At 40.2% G+C, this 8,422-nt stretch overlaps 1 non-coding gene across 1 annotated transcript; it reads right to left on the minus strand.

The window, feature by feature from the left end:
• Positions 1 to 7,770: 7,770 nt before the first annotated feature.
• On the minus strand, positions 7,771 to 7,877 carry LOC147825684 (U6 spliceosomal RNA). Its single transcript, XR_015440617.1, has one exon. It is a non-coding gene; the product is annotated as a U6 spliceosomal RNA (small nuclear RNA).
• Positions 7,878 to 8,422: the final 545 nt, after the last annotated feature.

The following is an 8,422-nucleotide window of genomic DNA, read 5'->3' on the forward strand; positions in this document are numbered from 1 at the left end:
ATTGGTTCTCAAACCCGGCCAGCCCCCAGTGAGTCTTGACCCAAACCATCTTCTCTGCCACATAATCCATATCCATGTGGAGACTAAATGTTAATCTTGCCCACTTGTGAAAAGTCACTAGGACAAACACTTCCCATTGACTCAAAAGGAGAGACAGACTATAGCCTTCCAGGGCACCCTAGGGCAAAAGAACAAAATAAGAAATGGTCTGACCTATAATTTGTGGCAATAAAATTCATGACCCATGAATCTGATGGAGTACACTTAGTGGATACATGAGGCTGAAAGGTTAAAAAGTCAGGTTGTGACCATCTAGAGTTACTAAGATGGTTGTAAGCACAGCTCTCCTGGGCTTAGCAGATTTCATTTTGAAAGTTTGGCAGCCCTTGTTGTAGGGCAAAAGACTGCAAACCCAAATGCTTTCAGGGGCTGGATAAGTAAATGAAATGGGTTGGTAATATGCCAATATAGAATATGACAAGTGTGATGAACTGGGAAGTACATATTTAAAATAATAATACATTCTATTTCAATTTGCTAAATACTTTGGGAAGAACACTATTACTTCTAGAACTAGGACCTTAGGTTGTCAGTTTGGGACCAAGGCATTATATAATGATTGCACTCAAGATGGTGAAAGCCTCTTTAGTGGCAGCTATTAGAAAAGTTTTGAGCACACTGTAAGTTTAATGAATTAACAGATTGTAAAATGTACTGGGGTTCCATTAGGTTGAAAAATCTGATAGAGTGAGTCCCTTTCATTTTCTTGTCTCCCCATTTTGCTTCCCAGTAAAGTGCCCTCCCCAGTACTTGGTTGTTCATTCATTCCACACTTTCAGATTGGTTGCCTTGAAGCAAACTTGGCTTCTGTGGGTTCTCATTTATCAAGCTTGCCCCCCTTCCCCGCCTCCCACTCCTCTTTTCACCATGACCTCTTCCTCCCAGAACAGAAGCTGAGTTGTTTAACTTCCAAAACCTCCACCCTTGTTGTGACTTTTGGCCCTGTCATCCCAGTTTTCTCTTTATTAACTCTCCATTTTCATGCTTCTCTTTCATTATAAAAACTACCCAGTAAACCTATTCACACAATGACAATATATTATTCCTTCAAGATTGTTTAGATACAAAGGACAATACTGAGTGAAAAGGAACACACCCAGGTAATGGAAAGAACTAATATTTGGTCAATTGACCTTCTAGATGACCTTCAGATCACAGTACCACTTTCACCTTATCTATGGAATAAGGAGAATCAAAACCAGGTAAACTTCTTTTGCTATAAAGTAAGAAGAACAAAGCTGGACTGGCAGAAAGCTCAAGGGCTATGTGCTTGGATACACCTTCCAATTTTTCTTCTTACTTGAAGATCTTGGGCAAGTCACTTAACCTAATTATGCCTCAGCTTCACCATCTCAAAAATGGAGATAGTTTCCTACCTTATAGGTTCCTCTGAGGATTAAAAGAATTAATATATCTAAGTCAAGATGAGAAGGTAGCATATACAGAGAATTAAATGAGCATTATCTATTATTCTCTGCAAATTAGAGGCAGTACCTACTTTATAGGGTTAGTGAATTAAACGAGTACCTGCATTAAGACATTTATCACAAGACTTGGTACACAGTAAATGCTCAATAAATTCCTACTACATTTGAGGGTTTGGTAGGCTTTTATAATAATAGTGTTCTTTGTATTAATTAAAGTTTTCCAGAGAAACAGAACCAATAGGAGAGATAGATAGATAGATAGATAGATAGATAGATAGATAGATTTATTACAGAAATGGCTCATGTAGTCATAGGGGTAAGTCCCACAACCTGCTATCAGCAAGCTGAAGAATCAGGAAAGCCTGTGGTGTAATAGTCTAATTCTGAATGCTGGTGAATCCAGGGGCCAGTAGTATGAGTCCTGATGTGTGTCCTAAAGCCTGAGAACCAGGAATGCTGATGTCTGATGTCCCAGTGTAGATCAGTATCTCAGCTCAAGCAGAGAGACCAAATTTACCTTTCCTCTACCTTTCATCCTATTCAGGCACTCAACAGACTGGTAGATTTCCTTCCACAATACAGAGAGTAGAACTTAGTTATTTAGTCTACTGATTCAAATGTTAATCTCTTCCAGAAGCACTCTCACAGACACATAAATAATGTTTTACCAGCTATCTGGGTATCCCTTAGCCCAGTCAAGTTGATACATTCACGTAAATATCACAGCACTCAGAGATATCCAGGTCCTACCCCTGGGATCTGTGGGTATTACCTTATATGGCAAAAAGGATTTTGCAGGATTTTGAGATGAGATTACTCTGAATTATCCAGGTGGACCCTAAATTAATCCCAAGTATCCTACAAGAGGCAGGCAGGGCCGGGGATTTAGCTCAGTGGCACCGTGCCTGCCTCAAAAGCACAAGGTGCTGAGTTCGATCCCCAGTACCAAAAAAAAGAGAGAGAGAGAGATAGGCAGAGAAAGATCGACTATTAAAACAAGAAAAAAGAAAAGAAAAGCCACATGACAGAAGCAGGAAGAAGCAGATTCAGATATAGAGGACACTGTTCTGCTGGCTTTGAAAATGGAGGAAGGGTCCACAAGCCAAGAAATGAAAGCAGCCACCAGAAGCTGAAAGAGGCAAGGAACACTCACCCTTGGAGCCTTCTGAAGGAAATAGCCCTACTGCACCATGATTTCAACCTCATAAGACTCAGTTTGAACTTCTCATTTCCAGAACAGTAAGAAAATAAATTTCTATTGTGTAGAACCACTAAACTTATGGTCACTTGTTACAACAGTCATAGGAATAATACTGTATTCAGTGCTCATTTTATCCTGAGCCTCCTTTCTAGCATAGCAGGACCTTCAAGCAAGTCAGAGGAACAAGAATCCTTAGGGATAAAGAACAATATTAACACCTTAGGAAAAACACATTCTGGTGCCTCTCTGACCACTGGGATCCAGTTCAATTTTCTTTCGCCCTGAGTTTGTGAAGGGAAGGAGGTGATGATTGAAATCTATTTGCAGCTGTGCAAGAGTCAACAACCAAAATTGTCATTTTTGCAGTTTTTATAACAATAGAGTTTACTTCTTTTCTAAATGCATCAGCAGGACCAGTGGAGAAGGCCTGGAAAGTGACAGCTAAGATTAGCTTCCAAGCTCCCCGCTGAGACCTTGAGTGGCTGTCAGCCCTGCAGGGAACAGCAGCAAACCCTCACGCAAATGGCCTATAAAAAAGGCCTTGTCAGAGGCACCTTGACCTGCCAGGGTTTCTCTGGTACTCGATTCCCAGCGGCCCTCCCAGGGTTATGCTCCCTTGCATGATGTATTTCCCCTGCCTTTTTTAGAGCGGCATTATACTTGCTCCAGGAAACAGCCTCTTCCTTCTCATAAACACAGCCTTGGGTTACTGACCAAGCGCCGTGCCACTTCGTGGCTCCTTGTCCATCCATCACACCTTGCTGTCACCCTGGCTGCGATTATGGAGAACAGGTCCAAATCCAGCGGTGAACTTGGGGTGGGGAGAAGGAAAGAGCAAGCCCTGGGAGCAGCTGAGGTTCACGCACACACCTCAATTCCAGCCCACGGATAAATTCCTTGGAAACAGGCTGCCCTGAATAGTGAGCAAGTGTTTCCGATGAGCCAACAAGAGTGGTGGAAAAGTCTCGATAAGGTCACTGCCAGATCTGGGCTTGCCCTCTCCACTCCCTCAGTTATGTGTGCAGGGACCAAAGACAGGACAGAGCAGCAGTACAATGGAGAGACTGAGTTCTGAATGGAGGGGAGATTTAATGAGAAGCTCTGACTCCTGGTAAGCAAGTGAGCTATAGCTGAGGATGGGATTTGATGGATCAACATGACTCACCCCCAGTATATGCTCCATTGGCTCCGGCAGTGCACATGGGGGTCCCACTAATGGCTTTAAAATATCTAATATTTATTGAGTGCTTATTATTTACCAGGCATTTTTTAACCTCCATTATCCTATCAAGCAGGTACTTTTATTGCCCCAATTTTTGGATGAGATAATGGAAGTACAGAAACAAAAATTCAGAGAGCTGATTAATCGTAGAACCAAGATTCAAACCAAATCAGCTTCTAGTTTGAATTCTTCCTTATCTAAACTCAAATCTTGACATCTTTCCTGATCCCTCTTCCTCTTTTCTGGTATCCAGAGCATTCCTAAATCCCATTAGTTCTTCCTTTACAAAATCTCCCCAATTTATTCCTTCTCCAAGGCAGACCCTTAGCAGCTCATCTCAAACTCCCAGCCCAAATATCTTCCTCCAAAGCCTAAATACCACACCATCAATGTATCACTTTATGGAAAGCATCTCTACCTTACAGTTCTTCTACAGATGCAAAACCCTAGGGAGGAAAAATATTTGATTTTAAAATAAAATGACAAGTTTGAACCCCATTGCTACTCATTAGCGTATGTCCCATAGCAAGTTCCTAACTTCATGGAACCTTGGTTTTCTGATCTTTAAAACAAAGATATTAAGTCTTCCCCAGCTGCCTTGCAGCTAATGTTGTTTAGAGGTTTAGGGCCAGGGAGTTAGCTCAGTGGCACCGTGACTGCCTCGAAAATGCAAGGTCCTGAGTTTGATCCCTGGTACCAAAAAAAAAAGAGAGAGAGAGAGAGAGAAGTTTTAAAAGACATATGCAGTCTTGAATATGTATTGTTTTATATTTATAGGAACTTTGTGTGAGTGGTTTTACTGGGACTCTTAAAATAAGAGTGCTGGTAGGGCCGGGGATTTAGTTCAGTGGTTTCACCGCCTGCTGTGCAAGCGCAAGGACCTGAGTTCAATCCCCGGTACCAAAAAAAAAAAAAAAGATAAGAGTGCTGGGTACCTAAGGATACTGAGGCTGCCCATTCAGCCATTTTTGCCTCGGGGTAGCCCTTCAATTCTAATACATAAACATATATTTACAGGAGTATTTGTTTGCATAATGTATATATAAAATACATAATGCAGGTAATTTATGCAAATACATAATCATGCACTTATATGTTTAGGTATTCATATTAAAAGGCTGAAATTTGCATAATTGTACATATCACATAATTATATGTAAAAAGATTTATAGTAATACCAGATTAATAGAGGTTTTACTAAGATCTAGAAAAACATAATTAGATATGAGAAACCCAAAGTATAAATAAAGAGCAAAATAAAAGATAGATAATAGAAAACAGAGAAATATATCTTTTGCAAATGGGAAGAGGATCAAGAGATGGGGGGAGGGAAAGAGACACAAAAAGAATTAAGATGTGTCATGTACATGTACCAACTACTCAAATGGATGTATTCATTATGTACTGCAAACATGTAGTAAGAAGAAAAGAGGGAAAAAGTAAAATGTTTTTAGGATAAAATGTCAACAGTCCATAAACCTATTAGAATATCAGAAAAGAAAAAGAAATAGATGAAATGGGAAGATGTTAATTTTTAAATCTAGATAGGATGCATATGAATGTCCATTATGACATTCTATCTACTTTTACATATGTTTTAACATTTTTGTAATAAAAATTTAAATAGGGCTGGGGATTTAGCTCAGTGGTACCATGCCTGCCTCGCAAGTACAAGGTCATGAGTTTGATCCCAGTGCCAAAAAAAAAATAAATATATATATTAAAGAGAAAAATGTAATGATATATAAAATGTTCATCGTGTGCTATTAACTTTTAAAGTGATTTATGAAACAACATGGAAGCTGGGTGTAGTGGTTCATGCCTATAATCCCAGTATTTGGGAGGCTGAGGCAGGAGGATCACTATGAGCTCAAGGCTAGCATGGGCTACATAGTGAGTTCAAGGCCAGCCTGAACTACATAGTGAGACCTTGTCTTGAAAAAAAAAATGGACATGTTACCATATTTGTATTCAAAAAACAGAAGAGAAGGAATATAATTTTTTACTGAGTGTAAATATTCCCAAAATTGTAATTTGGTTACTATGTTTAATTTTTTAAGTCATCTCATTTTGCTTTTCCATATTTTGTAAATTTTGCCAAATGACAATCATTTTACTAAAGGCAGTCATCTATCTTTAGTGTAATTAGATTGTGAGAAATACTACTTAAAAATTAATGTCTTGAGGGTTGGGGATTTAGCTCAGTGGTTCCACCGCCTGCCTCGTAAGTGCAAGAACCTGAGTTCGATCCCTGGTACCAAAAAAAATTGAAAAAAAAAATTTAATGTCTTGGGGCTCAGTCATAGCATAGATAGCATGGGGTGAAGTGGAGTAGAGCAGGTTCAGTACCCAGCACCAAAACAAACAATCAAAGAAGCAAATGCCTGTTAGACAAATATTTTAGAGTTTGAGAATAACATATATTGTCAAGCTGTGAAAAAAAATAACCATTATCATACCTACTTCATGAGACTGTAATTTGCTACCACTTTTAAGGGTGTAATTTGGCAATAGCTACTAAAATTCTAAATGTAAATATGCCATTTTTTAGAAACAAAAAAAGAGAAGAGTGGAGGGAAAAACTAGGAAAGAAAGCCCTTCCCCAGCAAAAAGGTAAGAATGAAATGGCCCCATGGTTCATCTATGGTGCATTGGTTAAATACACCATGGTTTACCCATGCGACGGAATGTTGCAAAGAAATACGTTCAACAAGCCAGGTGTGGTGGCCCATGCCTCTAATCCCAGCACTCAGGAGGCTGAGGCAGGAGGATTGCAATGAGTTCGAGGCTAGTTTGGGCTACATAGTTAAGTTTAAGGCCAGCCTGCACTATAAAGCGAGACCTTCTCTCAAAAAACTGGAAAAAAAATGTCCAACATCAACAATTGTATAGTAGGAGGGGTTGGGGATTTAGCTCAGTGGTTCCGCCACCTGCCTCACAAGTGCAAGGACCCGAGTTCGATCTCCGGAACCAAAAAAACAAAACAAAACAAAAAAACCAATTGTATAGTAGAAGATAGGTGCCAAAATCTTGTATTGAATGCTACCATTGCTGGGCACTCTGGCACATGCCTGTATTACTAGCACTATGGGAGGCTAAGGCAGGGAGACTGCACTTCTAAGCCAGCCTGGAAATAGCCAGACTGGTCTCAAAAGGAAAAAAAATTTGTACAACAAGGAAGGAGGAAAAAAAGGAACATGTACATACTTACTTTCATGTGCACAAAATGTTTCTGAAAGCTACATTTAATTCATAACAGGTCAGGTGTGATGGTGTGCAGCTATAATCTCAGCACTTGGGAGGCTGAGGCAGGAGGATGGCTCAAGTTTAAGGCCAGCTGGGCTACATGGTGAGTTCAAGTCCAGCTTGAACTACATAGTGAGACCCTGTTTCAAACAACAAAACCAACCAACCAAACAACAACAACAAAAAACTCCCTGATAATACTGGTTGCCTTCTGGAAGGCCAGAAAAATAGAATACTTGAACATTCTGAAATCTGAAAAACATGAATTTAATACCTATTCAAACAAATAAATGGAATCAGTTAAATACAATAAAACAAAAGGAGGAGGAGGAGAAGGAGGAGGAAGAGGAGGAGGAGGAGGGGAAGGGGAAGGGGAAGGGGAAAGGGAAGGAGAAGGAGAAGGAGAAAGAGAAGGAGAAGGAGAAGTAGTGTGAAGTCTGTACATTTCCAGATGAGAAAAAAATTGCAAGAGAAAGAAAAACCAGAATGAAATCTAAGATTATCTTAAAGGCTTCTGGTTCCATCTTTTACTAAGATTCTATAAATTGGGGCTGCTAGAAATTACATTACATTCTGTTAATTTGTGCCATCACCCAAGTTGTTTTGTTTTGTTTTTTAATATAGAAAGCTTCATAAATTTGGGTGTCGTCCTTGCACAGGGACCATTCTAATCGTCTCTGTATTGTTCCAACTTTAGTATATGTGCTGCCAAAGTGAGCACCATTGCCCAAGGTTTTTGGGGGGTTTTGGGGGGGGGGTTGGTGACAGGGATCGAACTCGGGTCCTTGAGCTTGCGTAGCAGGTGGTGAAACCACTGAGCTAAATCCCTGGCCCATGCCCAAGTTTTTTTGCTGTTTTGTTTTTTGGTACCAGGGATCAAACTTGGGATCTTGTGCTTGCGAGGCAAGCAGCGGAACCACTGAGCTAAATCCCCGGCCTGCCCAAGTTTTAATGATGGGTTTGGAAAGTGGGGTTCTAGCCTTGCACTGCCCCTGCTAGTCATTCTTTGACTGATTCCTCCAGGACCAAGCCCTTTTCAAATGTTGAAAACTTTATCAAGAGTCAAAATCTAAAAGGGCAACTTTTACATAGTTTGCTTTGTGCATCTGTGGGTACATAATCCATGGGGTATATTCCTCTGAAATTTTCCTTTCCCTCTAGATTGAGATGCCTGGGCTCCCTCCCTTTCCTAGGAAGTTGTGTGCTTAGGCATACAGAGCTATCTATATATTAGGTCAGCAAGCACAGAGCTCAGAAAATGCCTTC

This window comes from Heterocephalus glaber, unplaced genomic scaffold (genome assembly GCF_053883595.1).
Source record: "Heterocephalus glaber isolate CG9 unplaced genomic scaffold, H.glaber_assembly_v1.0 deba00001497, whole genome shotgun sequence".
Lineage (NCBI taxonomy): Eukaryota > Metazoa > Chordata > Mammalia > Rodentia > Bathyergidae > Heterocephalus > Heterocephalus glaber.